This window comes from Natrix helvetica, assembly GCF_964273705.1.
Source record: "Natrix helvetica genome assembly, chromosome: Z".
Lineage (NCBI taxonomy): Eukaryota > Metazoa > Chordata > Lepidosauria > Squamata > Natricidae > Natrix > Natrix helvetica.
Window position 1 is genome coordinate 115,375,509 of NC_138554.1, and position 18,842 is coordinate 115,394,350.

General features: G+C 38.2%; 1 protein-coding gene and 1 long non-coding RNA gene across 3 annotated transcripts in view; one reads left to right on the forward strand and one right to left on the reverse strand.

The window, feature by feature from the left end:
- The window catches only part of PTER (phosphotriesterase related), a 39,186-nt gene extending 27,296 nt beyond the window's left edge, over window positions 1-11,890 (reverse strand). The window contains exon 1 of one of the 2 annotated variants that reach the window (XM_081971470.1): window positions 11,765-11,890. The gene's annotated coding sequence lies outside the window, so the exon portion shown is untranslated. Of the gene's footprint in view, window positions 1-11,610 lie in introns of both variants that reach the window. The other variant, XM_081971469.1, reaches the window with a different exon arrangement.
- The window catches only part of LOC309402015, a 57,328-nt gene continuing 50,363 nt past the window's right edge, over window positions 11,878-18,842 (forward strand). The window contains exons 1-2 of the long non-coding RNA XR_014176831.1: window positions 11,878-12,000; window positions 14,401-14,495. This is a non-coding gene — a long non-coding RNA (uncharacterized lncRNA). The remainder of the gene's footprint in view (window positions 12,001-14,400; window positions 14,496-18,842) is intronic.

The window sequence follows — 18,842 nt, forward strand, 5'->3', positions numbered from 1 at the left end:
TGCCGGTTTGGCCAGGTTTGGATGAACCAGTAGTGGAATTCAGGCCTGGGTCACAGAACCAGTAGCAACTCAGGCCTGAACTGGTTCCCCCGCTGCCACTAATGTCACTGCCATGTTGGATTTTAGTGACTGAGCGTGTGCTGTTCATTGTAAATTGTTCTGCACATGCATGCAGAATAATTTCCACTGAACAGCGCACGCGCATTGCATGCAGGTTGAGAACCGGTAGTAAAATGGTAGCAACCCACCCCTGGCTTATTCGGTATACACACTTCACACTTACATTTTTAAGACCTCCAGAACTCAAAGTCAGACAACATATTCCTGGATTATATAGTTGCCTCCTGGAAGTTGCTGACAGTTTGGTCCACCCACATAATGGCTTCTGGAAGGCCACCATGCAGCCCACAGATGAAGTGTTCCATTTTGCTACCAGTTTGCACGGTATTTTGCAGACCTTGTTAAGGCAGCAAAACAGTAGTTTATTCCTGGGCCACACAGTGGACCACTTGCAAGCAGTTTCAGGTGTGCTAACAATGATGGTCATTTCCAGAAGACAATGATGCATTGTTGTTCTCTTTCCCCAATATGAGATCTGGAGATCTTGAAAAGGTAAATGAGGAGAAAGATGTGGGATTTGGTGGGGTGGAAAGGACTATGGTCTACAGGGACCTAGTGAAAGGGCAAAATGGCCTGTGGGGACCCAGTAGAGAAGAAAAGGTTTTCCCCTTGGGGGAGAGAAAAGGCCTGCAGGGAACCAATGGGGATGCAAACCATGGTGAACCTCATGAGGTTGTGGGGGTAGGCCTAGGCCTGCATCAGGCCTGTAAAGGGCTTTTCCCATGCCTGAGGCACTCAATACTTAACAAATTGCAGTTTGTTTAATGCCACATCAGAGACAGCATAGAATAGGAGTTGTTAAGGAAGGCTGTCTTCTTTAATTGCGATCCCCATTAGCAATTGTGATGGATGGAGTTTATTATAGGCATATATCAAGGACTACCGATACCTCTGATTGCGAACCTATAGCACGCGTGCCACAGGTGGCACATGGAGTCATTTGTCATGGCACGCGAGGTGTTGCCCTGTAAGCTGGCCAGCACGCATGCACAAGCTGGCTAGCTGATTTCAAGCTTTTGAGGCCATTTTTTGCGAAAAACCAGCCCTATGGGCAAACAGGAACTTTACGAATGGACTTCTGGTTTGCTCATAGGGCTGGTTTTAGCTCTCCAGAGCCTTCAGGAGGCTTCCCTGAACGCTCTGGAGGGATAAAACCAGCCCTATGAGCAACTCGGAAGTGACTACCGGTTTGCTCGTAGGGTCGTTTTTTGCCCTTCGGAGCATTCAGAGAAGTCTCCTGAAGGCTCCGGAGACCTAAAACCGGCCCTATGAGCAAACAAGAAGTCCGTTCCTAAACTTCCGGTTTGCCCATAGGGCCAGTTTTTCATGCTCCGGAGGCTTCAGGGAAGCTCCTGAAGTCTCTGGAGGGCGTCCGGGGAGGGGCTGTTTTTGCCTTCTCCAGGTTCCTATAAAGCCTCTGGAGCCTGGGGAGGGCAAAAAACATGCCAAAAAAAGGGGGGATCCCTGGTCATACGCGCATGCATGCTGGGGTTGTGCGCAAAGCATTATGGGTGTGGCATTCCCACGCACAACCCCCCTGAGCTCCCCCCACTTTTGGCATGCAAGCCAAAAAAGGTTCACCATCTGTGACTATTTGGAAGAAACTCTACTATTTGTAAGGTTGTAATAACAACTAGGTATCTGTTACATCATGAAAAACAATGTACAATTTAGGTACATGTTACATTATAAAAACTGCATATATAATTTCTATTGCAATTCTGATTTGGTAAATATGTCTCAATGCTATTAGATTGTATATTAAAGTATATTAAAATATATTATATTATTAATAAAATACAAATAATAACAATTATAAATCCAAATTACTTTGAGCCACAATATTAAGTTGCAGATATAAACTTTGTTTAATTCTTTCTATTTCAGGGAATAAAAAGACTGCACCCACTGATTCTTTGGAAATATATTTTTGCCTTCAGTACCTCAATGAACTTTTCAGATAATTTATTCAACAAAATAATATAAAATATTAGTATATCTCTAGTATGTAGAACTTTTACACTTATGGGTCTGGTGATTTCTTCCCTGAGCCTGCACAAACAAATGTTGCCTTTCAGGCCATTTTATTTGTATTTGCTTTACTTAAGTCGGATGCAATAATGACCTCAAATGACAAGAGGAGCCAATGCAATATTTTGATGCAAATTTTATTGAGTCTACTAGAATTTATTCAAATATTTTTTAGAATATTTGCAAATTGTTAAAAAGGTAATATTAGACTGCAACATTTGCAAGAATAATACTTCAACTCTCTTTTGTTTAAAGGCAAAAAGAATCGGACCAGCTATAAAGCCAGGTAGAATATATTAAGTTACTGATTTGAAATGATGAGCAGAAATTGATTACATATATTCTGCTTGAACTCTATTACAATGTATAATGGTATCAATGCCTTGGCCTTTTCAAGATTGCAGAGATAAAAAATAATCTTGGACTATTCCATTTTTTAAATGCAAAACCCAGTCCCTATTTAAAAGTTGCTTTCTATCCCCGAAAAACATATAAAAGTGAATATGAAAATCTGGCAGTATATCCACCAATTGTATTGATATCAATATATTATCCTAATAAAGAATTTGATTTTAAAAATATATGGCCACTACATTTATTTTCTTTTTGGTGGAACATTCAACTCTTTTAAAAATATGCATAGATTTTTTAGACTAAATATTTACCACTTTAGAACTTGTTAGGTATAATTACAGATTGTACAGCTATAGAGACTAATTTGATTTTGAACTTAATAACGGCAGCAAGATTGTTGGTGGCGCAGTACTGGAAGGAAAAACTGCTTACTACTCAAGAATGGACGTTAAAAGTAGTAAACTTAGCAGAGATGGCCAAAATTTCAGCATATTTGAAGGATTATTCAGATGAGAAACACAAGCTGGAATGGAAAAGATGGATTGACTACATTCAAGATAAATATCGGACTAAGAAATTCCAATTAGTTTATGAATGAACAAGGAATGTTACAATTTATCCAAAGTTAGTTTAATAAAAGGGGAGTTAAAGTACAAGAGCAGATAGGATACCATAGTTAGTTAGCTTATGTTAGTGTATGATTGTTAAATGTTTATACCCTGTATTTTGCTCTGGGAGGGAGGGGAGAGGGCAAATTATGGGCAGCAATTCTTCACTAGTATATTCAATCCCCTGCTCTCTGCTAAGTCAGAAAATATGGACAGATAAACTTCTTTTGCAATTTGCATTTTAAATTATTTTACTACTTCCTTAATTTAACCTGATTTTTAAATGTTTATATTCTATTTTTATTTTCTGAATTTTAAACGATAACCAGACTAAATGTGCAACAGCAAAAGGGAAGAGATAAAGAAATCAAGTAATCTATATAAATAAAAATGTAATGTTTGTTTGTTCAAAATCTCAAATCTCCGAACGTTCTTCACCGATTGATTTGAAATTTTGACACAATGTTGCATTTGAATACGCGCATGTTTTTATATATGTATATTATATAGATGTCACACCCGTGACAGGTAAAAACATGCTTTTCTCCCCTCTCCTCCTGCCAGGCCTTTGCTGTCTGAGGCGGGGTAGCGCCTGCGCCATCCCTCGGCCGCCTCCCCCCGCCCTTAAGCCAGCCTCCCCCCACCCAGCCCAGCAGAGCTCCAGAGGAGGCGGAGCATCTCCTCAGCCCGGCCGGCCGCACACCCTCTCCACCACCCCGTCACAGCGATGGGGGGCGGTGTCGGCGGTGTCAGCCTGAGGCGCAGTGGGGCTGGGGCGCCCGCTGGGTGCCCCATGACGCTGCGACCGCAGCGGCGATGGCATCTCTGGATGGAGCCGCAGCTGGCAGGGGCTGCCTCACGTCCTTCCTCCTCCTCCTCCTCCTCCTCCTCCGGGGACACCAGCCGCTTCCTTTCGCCACCGCTGCTGAGGGAAGCTGGGTCAGAGGAGGCGGCCACCTTCTCCTCCTCTCCTCCTCAGCCCGGCTGGGCCAGTGCCTGAGGGAGGTGTCGTCATCGTCGGTGGCAGCGGCGGGCCTACCGCCAGCCCGAGGATTTCTCCTCCAAGATCCTGGACGTCTCGCTCTCCCGCGCCACTGACTTGGGGGAGCCCGAGCGCAGCTCCTCTGAGGAGACGCTCAACAACTTCCACAAGGCCGATAGCCCTGATGCGGTCTTCCCCAACCAGCCTCGTCCGGCCCAGCAGCCCCAAGGCCTGACCAACAGCAGCACCCACCCGCCACCCCACTACGCGCATGGGAGACACCCACGCTGGGGTCTGGCGGGGGCCCATCCAGCCCATTGTTCCAGAGGCTGCCTATCGCGGGGAGCTTGGAGGGCGCCAGGCTGGGGCCTGCGGGAGCATTCTCCGTGGCAGCTCTTGCAGGGGCCACCGTGGCTCACTTCCATGCTTCTGCCAGAGGAGCCATGGCCGTTGCAGCGAGTGGCAGGGCCCGCCAGGTGGGCAAGACCCTCACGAACCTTGCCACTGCTGGTAACGGCATGGCCCTGCCCAAAGGGAACCACCCTGGGAATGTTTCTTTCTTCGCATGCTTTTGGTAAATGTGCCCAGTCAAATGTCTTTCCAGCAATTGAAAATTGTTTCTCACATGGACAATTATATGTTGCATGTTCTAGAGTCGGCAAACCAGACAATCTCTATATCTGCACAGACAATGGAAGAACAAAAAATATTGTATACCCACAAGCATTGTGAAATTAAACAATATTAGAAACTTGCGCTTTCTCTTTTCTTTCTTTTCCATTTAATCAGACTGGGCCACAGCAATGCGTGGCCAGGTACAGCTAGTTAATTAAATAAGTAAACTACCCACATTTTAAGGCAAATGTATTTATATCTTCAAAAAGGAAAACAAATACTTCCTTTATTAAACTTTAAGTTTAAAGAAGGAGCTACTCTTGTTTCTATTATTCAGTAAAGCATGATGCATCCAGGAGTCTCCCCACCCTAAAAATCCTGCATGTAAATTAAATCCTGTGTTATTTATTCCTAGGATTTAAATTTTTCCTGTTCACATTTTTATCCAAACAATTCACCTTCCTCTGTATTTCTAATACTGCTATACAAATCAATGGAAGGTGACAACTATTTAATCTGCTACATTCAATAGTAATAATGTAAAATTGTTGATTCTTTTCAAGTATCATACTTTAATTACAAAATGTCAAAGCATCCAACATTTATTTATAAACATATTTTGGCCATTTCTAGTGTGCCTCACCAACATTAGAAGGTCTGGAATTCCTGCTTTTGTAAATGAATTTTTTTTGTCTGCCTTTATGGAAAATATGATATTATCATCAACTATTTCCAATTCTACAACATCTTTTTTATTTTTTATTTTTGCCAAGATAAGATATGGAGAATAAAGTTACATCAGAACAGTTCCTAATCTGATGTCATGGGTATTGATTTTAAATGCCTGGTTTTCTATACACATTTAAATTAGAATGGTATATATCTAGTCTAGTCATGACACTTATTTTCCAATGTTATCCACAAGGACAGTGTTCAATCAAGAAGTCAGGGCTGTAACTTTTCAATTTATCTGCATCACCAACTCTCATGGTGCCTGAAACTGAATGCTGGCTAAAATAGATGCACTGGTCTCAAAACATAACCGGCTTTTGACATATGGCTATATACTTACCAAATCATTAATAATGGTAAACAACTTTATTCATCATGCTACTATTCATCTTTCTGTGACTCAGAATTTGTTCATAATTCACCAAGAAGACTTACATTCTACAACAAAGTTGTCAAACCCCCAAATGTCACTTTTTATAGGACTGAGAGATACTCATCTATTTTAAATCAATTAAGATGCTATGCTTGGCAGCTGTTGAGCTTTTTTAAGCCAGTCCCTACTATTTTGTTAGGCTGTAAGACATGAATCCAGACCATTAAGTACAACCAATATTCTCCTGTTCCCCAAAAATGTATACTACTAATGCAACACCTTACAACGGTGTTAGCAGATGTGTCACATGCAGGCCATGCCCATCCCATTTCTGCAAAGGGAAAAAAACATCATGATATGTCATGTGATGGCAACGTGCCGCAGCAAGTTTGACACTCGTGACATATAGTGATGATTGTCAATGGCTGTTCACAATTGACAAATTGATTCACACTGAGAATCACATGTTCTATTTTCTGGGGTTCTTCCTTTTTTAAAAAAAAATATTTTTCCACTTTAGTAACAAAAGAAAAAAAAAGCAACATATCATTGTGATGTTTAATCAATCCATCTCAAATTATTGTTTAAATCTACAACTGGAATTTCAGAGCTTAAAGTCCAATTTTCACTGCACAAATCTAAATGAAGCATCTCCAACAGATGGTGATCTAGTCTTTACTTGAATATATCCTCTGAAGGGGAGAATATAGCCTCACTGGGAATCAGTTCCACTGTCAAATTGCTTGTAGTGTTAGCAAAAAATGTTTGTACATTTAATAAGAATCTGCCTTCCTATAATAGTGAATTTCACTATTCCATATCTTTCCCTCTTCAACAAAACAGAATAGTTTTATGACATCCTTTCAAATACTTAAAAGAGTGCTATCATTCTTAAGCGAAGAACACTGCATTTGTCTATTACATTTCAATCTGTTATTCTTCACCTTGTGATATCATTTTCAATTGTATTTCTTTTTTGTTAAAAAAGCTATCTCATCCAATTTTGGGTCATTTCTACCATGTTAGGTGTTCTTAGAATTCCTCCATCTAAGTCATTAATAAAAATTACTGAACTGCAGCGACTCAGGACTGAATGTTGTGGTACTCAGGGAACACTTGCTTTAGTATGATGAATAATTTACTGAATTTATTTGAGTAAGCATTGATTCCTTATGATTGCTTGAACAAGTCCCTCTAGTTTCCTTGATAAGATTTCCTTCCTGGGGCTGAGAAAGAGTATTTCGTCTATGATTGACTTTTGTGCCCAAAGTAGGATTAGAACTCACAGACTCCTGGTTTCTAGCCTCAACCATTATACCATAGGCTCTTAACTATGGTGATTATTGTTATGATTTTTAACATCTATTTAATACAAAGTTTATAATAATGATATTCCTGGTTGTGAAAATGAGATAAGGTTAGTCTAGACCAAGGGTGTCAAACGCAATTTAATTGAGGGCTGTATCAGGATTGTGTTTTACCTCGGGGGACCAGGTGGGCATGGCGAGGGTGCGTGTGACCAGTTTGAGATCACTCATGTCAAGGGGGGCTTGCGAGCACTCACAGCCCTCCAGAGCTCTGTTTTTGCTGGCAGAGACACCGTGGGTTGGTCCTTCGCTGTTTCCAGGGGCCTAGGGGCAAGATCTAAGTACCCTGGGGAGTGGCTTAGGTGCCTTGAGTTTGAGATCCCTGGTTGAGATGATATGTATTCTTGACAATTCCATATTGTGCTCTGGTAGCTGCCATACTGATTGATAAGCACATTGAAACAATTTCTTTGTGATCCACTCTAGAATCCTGCCAAGTATCAATGTCACACTGACTGATCTGCAGTTGCCTGGACTCTGCTTTTCCTCTTTTAAAAGATAGGGATCTTTGTGCTCCATCAGTCATCTGGTACTTCATAGTAATCCATGATTTCGTAATACATAACTGTTCAGCTGTCATCTAGTTTCTTGAGTACAATATGAAGCAGTTTATCCGATCTGGAGACTTAATTTCATTTAAACATGTCTTGACAATATTTCAAGCTTCAATACTGCGACTTTGTAGTGCTTAGAAATTCCCATCGGAACAGCTATTTTTTTTAAAGAGAAGTTGAACAAAAATGCAAGTAGTCCTGCCCTCACTGACTATATGTTGCCTTCTTAAGCAATTCTAGGCATATCAGAATATGCACATATTAAAAACATTAATAATATCAAAATCACACTAAACTTAAAGCTTTTTTTGTAGTTTTCACCTAAACGCCTGTATTATAAGGTATCCATAGCATTTTCCCCAAGTCATATTGTTTAGGGGAGTAAGAAGATTCTACCTGGAGAAGGCAACTCTCAAAGTAACAAAGGCCCAAATCATACAGGATCTCATAGGTTACAACCAGTACCTTGAAATTGGCTCAGAAGCCTACGTTTACATTGTTATTCTGGTAAATCAAGAGTTGGTCAGTGTGCAAACAGCTGGATTTTGGGTCAGCTACAGTCTTTAGGTTGCCTCAAAGAGCAGCCCCCACTGAGTGTATTGTAGTAGTATAACTTAACCTGAGTTACAGTTTCAGCAATTTCTATTTCAGGAATTGACAACTGATGGCCAAAGGTTCTTCTGGATAAAACAGCTTTCACTTGTTCTAGCAAGAAATCAAAGTCCAAAAAAACAGCCAAACTGCACACAGGCTTTTGTAGAGACAGTGCAGCCCTGCCCAGAGCACTAGATGAATGACTCAAGGGTTTCTCTACATAGTAGATCCAACTTAAGGGATCTAGACTGAATCTGTACTTCCCAAGGATTCAACATCTTTTTCCTCAAAACCAATTAAAAGCTAGTCAGGAAATACTGTAGTGTTTCTCAATCTCAACAACTTTTAAGATGTGTGGACTTCAGTTCCCAGAATTCTCCACCCACTATGACTGAAGAATTTTTAGGTGTTGAAGTCTCTACATCTTAAATTTGCTTAGATTGAAAAAATAGTGAAACTATATAAAGCAGTGCTTCCTTTGCTATCTGTTCATATTTTGAGATCCTCACCACCAGGAACTTTTTATTATTATTTTTAACATCACTAAAGGAGATTTATTGTAGCTATTGGCATAATTTATTAACCATTCTGAGATTTATCTTGTCAATATTAATTTCTATCCTAGGTATATTCTTCACAAAGCTCAGTAGCTTTTTCCATTTTTTTCATGGTACTTTACTTATAGTATTTCCTTTCTTAGGAACTCCCATCTATTTGAAGCTCCTTTTCCCATTACGAATCCCTTACTATAGCATTCCATAGAATTATTTATGAAATAAAATATATTTTTATATGTAACATAAGCTATCTTTTCTAAACATTCTGCCAGAAGCATGTAAGTTCAGATGAGAAATAAAACTTTAAACATTTTGATTATATGGGTTTTTAAAATAGAAAGCCTCAAATGAATGGTTTTATACAGGAAGTAAGACAAGATGGATGAACCATGCACCCATCTTCTTCTGCCAGCTGCCAAATACATTGATCCACCAGCCTATTTAAACGGTTTCCTTCCCTCCCTTATAAAAATAAATAAAATAAAATACCATAAGGAGCTCAGCAGGGAAGCTACTACACTGTTACCATCTTGGCTCGGCCTCACTGCCAATATACCTATCTAAACATTTCCTATGATAAAAGCTGCTTGCCTGAATTCCTCTTTGCTTACACAATCATTCACTTTCATATATTAGAGCTGTGAAGACTTCACTAATAGTACTAGATTTGGATTGAAAAATACCTATATAGCAAAGAATATAAATTGTGGTCATACCAATTCCTTCAGCTTAGATCTGGTAGCCCTACTAGACAGCCCCCCCCCTCCTTCTCTCTCTATCATCAAATTCTATCACAAACCAAGACAGCCATATTATATAGAAGTAGCAGAAAGAAAAGGCAATGAATGAGTCAGAAAAGAAGCAATGCAACAGAAAAAAATAATATGTAAGAAGCAGAAGTTCAATACAAATAATTTGCCAAATGGCAATTTACCAAAGTGCTTATATCATATATATTACCCTATTGAATTATGTGTAAACCATTTCTCATTCCCTCTAGATTTTTAACAGTTCTGTAAAACGTAATATATTCTTCATTTCTCATTGATATATTAAACCGCCTGCCATTTTACCCAGTAAGTTCACTACATCTGAGCTGCCAAATTCTGGATAACCATTAGATGGCAGCAAAGGGTTAGAGCAGTTATTCTCAAAAGGTGAGCTATCTAACAGCCTCATACTATTACTTAGTATCTCCCTACAATAACAATTAGGTGGGGAGAGCCACTTACCATCTCATTCTCACAGGCCAACAGCGAGTTTCATCAGCAGTGAGTTGATGAAAATCCATCTGTTGCCTTAACATTCTCCGCTGAAGCTGTCAAAAAGGGCAAGATGGCAGATGCGGTATATACCATCTTGCTATTTTAACCCTATCCTTTGGACATTTGTAAAAAAAATTATTTAGTACAACTCTCTCAAGCAGTAAGACGTAACTGATAGACACAGGTGGTTTGCAAGAATGAGTAATTGACTGAAACATTCAAATAATAAACCAAACACCAACACAAGTACTAATTCAGAAAAATGACGTTAGGGCGATTACCAATTGTGAATACATGTAAGAGGTAATAACCAAAAGGGTGATCTTGCAGAATTAATTTCTTAAAAGTTTAAATAGGAAAGACAAGGATAAATATCCAAAAATAGGTTTTGTTGGACTAGAGATCCATTCCACATAACCATTGGAAACTGAAGTATATTCTTGTCCATAGCAATATTTATATGAAAAGAGAATAAAAAAGTCAAGACGGCAGATACTGTATTTGCCATCTTGCTTTTTTTTGATCCCAACCTTGCAGACCCCACTGCCTGACTAGGTTCATATTACGCATTATTATTAAGTATAGAGGATAGAGATTCATTCAAGTAGAAAATAAATATTATTTTGGATTAAAATTTCCAGTATAACATTTAATTAAAGCCCTAAAATTGGGGAGAATAATATATTCACAAAATCACTTTGTGAACATGTAAGTGAATAGTGATCACTGATGATGTTACCTAGTTTGGGCAATGAAATATCTGCAAGAAAACATCTCAGAGAATATCAACAAAGGCATCTATAATTATTACCTTATAGTTAGCCAAAAATATCCTATGCTCTTAAAATAAACATATAGGGAAGGATGTATATTTGAGTGCTCTGCCTTTTTTGAACATAGTGAACAAGGATTGCAAGACATTTATGAAGTTTCCTGTATCTCTTTGCTGCCACTTAGTCTTGCAACACACTTTTGTCTGCCAACTTTTTTCTGTAAAAGTTGATCTGTATGTCACCACTTGTAAATCAAAAGATAGTTTGATGTAGTGGCTAAGGCTAGCACTTGGTAGACTACAGGGTATTCCAATATTGCATTGGGCACAAAGTCAATTGGGCGACCTTGAGCCAGTAACTGTCTTTCAGCCCAAGGCAATAAGCAATGAAAAGTCACTTCTAAAATTTTCCCAAGAACATTGCTGGGCTTAGTTTTGATTATCTAATTTATAAATTATAACTTAGTTAATATATAGTGACAATTTGTAAATTCAGGATTCCGTATTTTCATTAATTCAGACTAAGCATTCTCTAGTCAAAAGGCACAAAAACGGGAAGTCTGTAGCAAAATCCAGCAATTAATTCGAAACACAACTTGCTTGTGCGGCATCGAAAGCGCTCGCCTGTCCCGACCCGACCATAGCACAAGGCCTGGCTCCGGGGGCTTCGGGTGTCATTACCTTACCAAGCGGCGAAGAAGAAGAAGAAGGGGCCGGTCTGCGGCTCGGCGACCTAAATTATAGGCTCTTCTTCTTCGGGACGTTTTCGAGGCCTCGCTGCTAGTTTGGGAGAAGGCCGCCTCTCCTGTTAGTCAGCAGCCCGCTTAGTTTCGCTCTTACCGAGGGCGTCAGAGCAGAGGATTGGCAGCTGGTCCGCCTCCCACCGCAGATTTAGTATCGCGCCCGCGGAAGGGGGCCTCTGAGCGCCAATGCAACTCCGCCTCCCGCCTTGGCCTGGCCCAGGTGGAGCGACGTCGAGCTTCCCCTTGCATTTCGCTGGATGAAAAATGGGGCAGAATACAGTATAAGCGGCCTGACAGAAAAGCAAGTCCGGTGTGTGTCCGACTTCCGTCTGGGTATGCTCAGTAAATGAAAGAGACTTTAACCAATTTTCAATTTATTTTCAGGCTCAACATCATTTTTGTCTAAACCCATGTTGCCAGCCTTAGAAACATTAAGGTGTGTGGACTTCAACTGCCAGAATTTCCTCACCAACATATTAAGTGGGGAATTCTGGGAGTTGCAATTTACAGGTTAACGTTCCTGAGGTTGAGAAACACTTGTTTATGAAAGCCTATTCTCTGAAGAAATGTCACTGTAGAAGTTTCGATGCCCTGTAATATTTGCAGGCTAATTGCTCTGGTTGATCAACAATTTGATAGGGCTGGATTTTGTTACTACTTGGATGAGAACCTGGTGGGAAATCCCAGGACTTTTAGATTTGGGAAGTACAAACAGAATTGATTTTCCATCCCTGCCATAGACGCTGCGGGGGCTGTCTAAGAAGTCACACCAAGGGAATCTTAACTCTTATGATTTCCACATGCTTACTCAGAACTTAATGTGGCTTGTTAGTGGTTATGCTTTAGCACTCGTATTTTTGCCACCTGCATTTTAATACCAGATCCATATTCTTTAGGAAGAAAGGGGAAGGAGGAGCATATGGCCAAGCATGTTGAGAGCAGGGTTCCATCCAAAGATCACTTAAATGTTTGAAATCAGCAGGTGCATTTTTGTTCAAGGGATTAAAATTAGTATAGTAAGACATAAGCCCCCCAATTATTCAGATATTTTCCATTTTACCTTATGCACCTGGTTACTGGACTGCTAATTTTACTGGAGAAAAAAATGTTCAAAACATTAATGTAGATACAGTGAAAAGAAGGGAAACCCACAAGACTGCTCTTCTCTTGGGCGCTTATAGTTTCAAAGGTTCTCCAGTAAATCTCATTAAGTTCCCTGAGCTTTATTTCTGTGTAAAAGATTACTGATCTAATATATAGTTTCAGCTATGTCAGTGATACAGGCATACACTCAACTAAATTACTTTGAAGTTCCTTTTGGAGATGCATTTCAAGTGCAATCACTTCACCTCACTCTGGAAAGTTGACATCCTTTCAGAAAAAAAGTTTTTATTGTTCCTTGTATTATCTGTTGATTTTAGTTACATGCCATTCCACTTCCAGAGACATAAACAGGTTGCAACAGAAACACCTGTCCTCAAATACTGTCATTCTTCATCTGTGATCTAGGGAGAGAAATATTGAAGCAATCTTTTTCGATTGGTAGGATTAGAAGCAATCTGGAAGCATCCTCACTGACTTGATTCATTCATTTTTGTAAGCCATAATATGATGTATTTTATTTTGGATTGGCACAGTGTATAAATTTGACACTTTCCCCCAGTTTCATCTGACCATAACACAAACAAAGTCCAACAATTTACTAGTTATGATATGTTCTCATGATGTTGCTTTCATCCCAGTCTAATCCAGGTTGTATACATTGTGGTTTTAAAACAGCAGTTTTCTGCTTAACTATGTAGCAAGTCACAGCAATTGTACTATGTGTACAATCTGACATATTTCACTGATCACTGATCTTTTGACTGGTAGTACAATCAGTTGACTCCTAGAAGTCGGATAGCCCAGCATCAATTGCCCATTTTAGTTCAGCACAGGCATGCCTTGTCCCATCTAATCTCTGGATACTGTCTCCCTAGGGCAATGGGGCAGTCAAGATTTTTAAAAATCATTTCTTCTTTACTTGCAAACTTTCTGAGCCAGTCTTGAAGATGCTGATCAATAATGCTAGTGGGGAACTGAGCATTGAAGCAAGAGAGGATTAGCTTTCTTTCTGCCACTTTAGGACACACACATACAGACACAACCAAACAGCTGTTGTCAGAATGTTTTCAAATACAGGCTTAGTACTGAATCCATGTTCAAAAGAAACTTGCCTAATAACTGACAGGCCTGAGATGTTAATTTCCTCCTACATATCTTGCAAACCTATACCTGTTAGCTGTTATTTGTTCTTATTTAAACATAAACCTAATGGAGTTGCAGAAGAGCACTAAACATATTAAAAACACTTGACTTCACAGCTGACATTCATTCAAGAATATTTCATAGTGCACAACACTACCTACATCCCATCTCATCAGTTGTAAAGAGGCTTATAGGAATGTAAATGGTGCAACCTTATATCCATATGACCTATTAATATAATAGCAGCTATCGTTACAATGTGCACCCATACCTCCATGCTGGTAGGAGACTAACATGTTCAAAGGGATGGGTCATTCCTCTGCAGCATTCAAAGAACCCTCAGCTCTTTCAAGTGGATTGCTACCTATTGGGAGAAAGGGTTAGCAGGAGGCCCAACTCTTTGTCCATCACATCTCTATTTAAATGGATGTTTATGTACGATTGGAGATGTAGGAATTTTGATTCCTCCTATTCTGCTTCTTCCAGTTTGGGGATCAAGGGTTAAGAGTTTCTGCAATGCCTGGATTGAATTTTGACAGGTGATGGAAACTGAAGGTTTAACCATCTATTCTCATTCCATGGTAAGACAAATATTTGGTAGGTGTTTTCTTGGTGGTGAGATATGTTGACAGATCAGCCAAGGCAAGGGAATCCACCTATTCATTTTCCTAAGGACCTAAGCTTTTCTGCATAGAAATATCAAACACCATTTGTCCTTAATTGTCGCATTCACTTGCCATTTTGTTTCATGTATTTTAATTCCAAAACTATGTTAAAGATTGTTCTTACTAATCTTTCATGTAGAATTGAAATGCTGAGAAATACAAATCATTAACCTGTTCAAAATAATGCCTATATTAGCTTAGTATTTATAACAGATTTTGCATGATTTGCTTTATTTACTAAGTAAAAGAAAAGTTAAGTACAAATGCCAATTATGTTTTATCTCAAAGACTTCCAAATGAATATAAATATTCCCTTTATTAATATTTCCCCTCAATTGCAGTGTAAGTCTTTGTGGAGATTTTTTGGGGGGGTTTTGATTCTTCCAGCTTTTGACAGCTACTATCTGAGTTTGTATAATATACCAAAAACCATCCAATTGTAATTTAGATCCTGCAAGGTTATAGTTCAGCGTATCATGCAAACTCAGAAAATTGGAATAATGAAGTGACTCATTATTCATTATTATGTATAAGTCTGTCATGTGAATGGAGATATTTGTTTGTTTCTGAAATCTTGAGTTGAAGTCCACACTTGCCAAGCTACCAAGTTTGAAAAATTATGTGGTATAGCCCAATTTTGTTATTGTTGGTATTAGTATTCATTTGATTTACATGCTGCCTTTCTAGCCAGGGAGCACTCGGTGAGGTCTGAGTCTTTTTTGCTAAATATGTAGTTATACTTGGCAGATTGTATGTCATCAGATTGAAACTACACTACATAAATAGGGAGTGAATTGTTTCCATCATCCTTGCAGTTGCAGTCATATTTACTTTAAGCCATCATCCAGTCTTATAAAGTCTTTTCTACATAAATGTTTAGCTTTCAGCAACTTTGAATAGCTATCTAAAAATATCATCAGTTTATGTTGCTATGTTTGTTTGTGTGATTTCTATTTTCCCCGTGTAAATGCATAACAGATAAACATGCCTCTAAACATTCAGAGACAAGTTCCCTCAAGCCAGACTGACCCAGTTTGTCTTAAGGAAATTTGTCTCTGAGCAGAAATGTCTATCATAGCATTGGAGAATAGGAACATAGGATAGATCTATACATTGTATATTCATTACTGGATGTACCCATTAGGCTGTAATGCAAATATTCATTATGTGAACTGGTTGTACCATTGGGATTTATGAAATGGAACTCGTAGTTTTAGAATCATGAAAATACCTGTAGGTTTGAGAAGAGGAAGTTGTCACGGTTTTCATTATGATTTCTTATTTAAATAACTCAAAGTCAGTTTAGAAAAAACTCAATCTAAGTATAAGTCTTTCCATGAGAAAGTGTTGTGGATTAGAGAAAAGCATGAAAATACATGCTTTATTTCCTACCCTTCTATTGCCCAGATATATGATTAAGAGTTATAGACATATACCAGTGCAATTATAATTATTATGCAGTTATAATATGGCTTTCTCTATTCTTATATTCTCCCACATCCTGATACCAGACAGTGTCTACTGAACAATACTGAAGCTGCTTTGATTTCTCTCTTCATAAATTTGTTCCCCAGTGTTCCACTTATATATCCATAGAAGTGAGGGAGTAAATGTTACATTTGGAAGAGGAATATGAATAGGCAATCTTTAGTACTGTAAGATTAAAATTAACTACTGAGTTAATGCAAATTAACTCAAATAGGATGCAAATGGGATTCTCTAGAACAAAGAAGGCTGATGAGTTTCCCACACCCCAAAAATACAAAGAATTTGATGGATTCTTATTTTGAGCAACATTTTTACTTGTGTTCAAATCTTTATCTCAGTTGACTTGTGAAGTCAATTACAACCTTTACGAACTAATAAAATATGAAACATAAATTAAGTTTAAAAAACACTATTGCTGACCTTTCAACACAATCCATGTTTATATGCAAAATTTCAAATGTATTATAAATGATTAATTAAATAAACTAGAATGCACAACTTCTTTGGCTGTTATTCTAAGACTGTGCTAACTAGTTGTTAATTATTCCAAAGAAAGTGAATGAATAATTGTCTTTATAAAATATAATCTAAGGATTTTATTAAGATTTAAAACACTAAATTTTCTTTGAAGCAAGCAAGAAAGAATGATTGACCTTTAGATGTTCATTGAACAGTCTAAGGTTTGTTGGATTTAACATGTATGGTAGGGAAAAATATATTCCCAGCAGTTGGATTAAAGTGCATACTGTCAAAAATAGAGACACTATAAAAATCTCCAGATAGATTTCTTATTAACAGCTAAACCTAGTATCTTTTCATTCTTCACAAACAAGCAATGTTTTTAAAAAAATGTTAGATTTCAATAAAACAGACGGCTAACATATGAAATACATATACATATAGTTACAACTCAGCACAGATTGTCTATCTGTTCTTGCTCAAATGAAGCAAATGTATTTCTATGTATACATCTGTGATATTCCAGGATGAAAGCTGCTCTCCTAGAACAAATAGTAACTCCATTATTATCTTTTTCCAGGGGAGGGAAATGCACTGTAGGAAGGAACATTTAAAAATACTTTTACATGTGTTATGCATCCAGTTCTATTTAGGATTATCAAGTGCCTAATATCACATGTAATTAATTTCAATGACTTCAAAAGAAAAGAGATTTTGACATTAAATAAAAAGAATTCTAGTGCCATTATGTGACTAATACATTGCAAATTATTTTTAAATCATATAATTAAAGGAACTCCGCAGCACTAAATTCAGTAAAGCACTGAATGTATGTTTTAGAAAATATTCAGAATTATAGTCTGATAGATCATGAAAGGGAATGGGGGTGGAGTCTAATATTTGCATAAAACTTATCTGAAGGAAATTAAAATATTCAACTTGAGGGAAAACTGTATTGAAATAACATGAGAAACTACAAAAAAATTGGCAGAGCTCCTCTGAGCATCTGTTGAATTGGGTGGCTTTCTTCATGTGTTTAACTTATTAGCATTGCAAGCTGATAGTACCCATGAGAGTATGTAAATTTGGGCTGCACTTCTATTTACTTTGGAGTAAGTCCACCTGTATTTCTTGTGATGAATTTATATCTATTTTATTTTAAAATATTTCTTTATAAATTCCATTGTTTACTACTGAGTAAGTATTCACAGGATTGGGCTGCATGTAAATTAGATATGTTTACATTGCAATTTGTTGCTAACATATCTGATTTAAGATAATGTTGTACATAAAGGGTTTTATTCCTCTGTTTTATATTCATGGATAAGTTTCAATTTTTTTCCTAACAACTATATTTGTAGTAGATGTTCTTACCTGATTATTTCATGTGTTCTTAGATGTGCATTCAGGCAAGGAAAGGCAAGGTCTATTTTCTTTTAATTGAAAACAATCACCCATGCAGCTGCTACATTGCTGTGATTTATTACCTATCGTGTCCCTTGGAAAACAAGAAAATAAGATTTTTCTTTCTGTTCTAATTGTAATGTTCTTTGTTTCTATTGCATCTTGAGTGTGAGAATATAGGCACCCTAGTTGGTAAAATGGAGCCAACAGTAGATTATCTTTCAAAACAGGCCCTAGTTTCCTTAGTATGGAATGAGCATGCTTGGAAGGCAAATGGATTTTGGCTACTTACCAATATTATACCAAAACACTGTTATTATAATTACAGGAAAATATTGCATATGACATAAGACTGGTAACTAAACCTTAGCTGCTTTCGTAGAAGCTATTTCATAAAAATCTCAATTGATCACAACTAGAATGTGTGCTTGTGGTCAGTAGAGATTGTCTATCAGAAAAAGCCAAGACAATGAAGTTCATGAGATCATTTAAAAAAGGTCAAGAACTTCAAAGAACAAAAAGCAAGGTATGGAACAGGGTATAAATATGATGTAGGAAAGTATGGTTTGCCAAGATAGAAATACATTAGAAGAGAATTTCTCCATAGTGGTGGAGGTAGCATCCAGACTGGGTTGACCTTCATCCATTCATTGCGACGACTGAGCCTGACAGTTAAATTAAACCACGCCCCCTGTCACTAGGCAAAAGCCCAGTTTCGACTCAGTCCACAAACAGGACGGATGCATCATCGCCTTTCTCTGATAAATTGATTAATTGTTGTGAGTACTGGTGCATTGATGACTATTTGAGATCTTTCTGATCGGCTGAAGCCCCTTTGGGAGCAGTAGCCTATTTGATCTGAGCCTTTAAGCCCCCTCGGGAGCACAAGGCTTTCCAAGGCAGCTTGAGTGT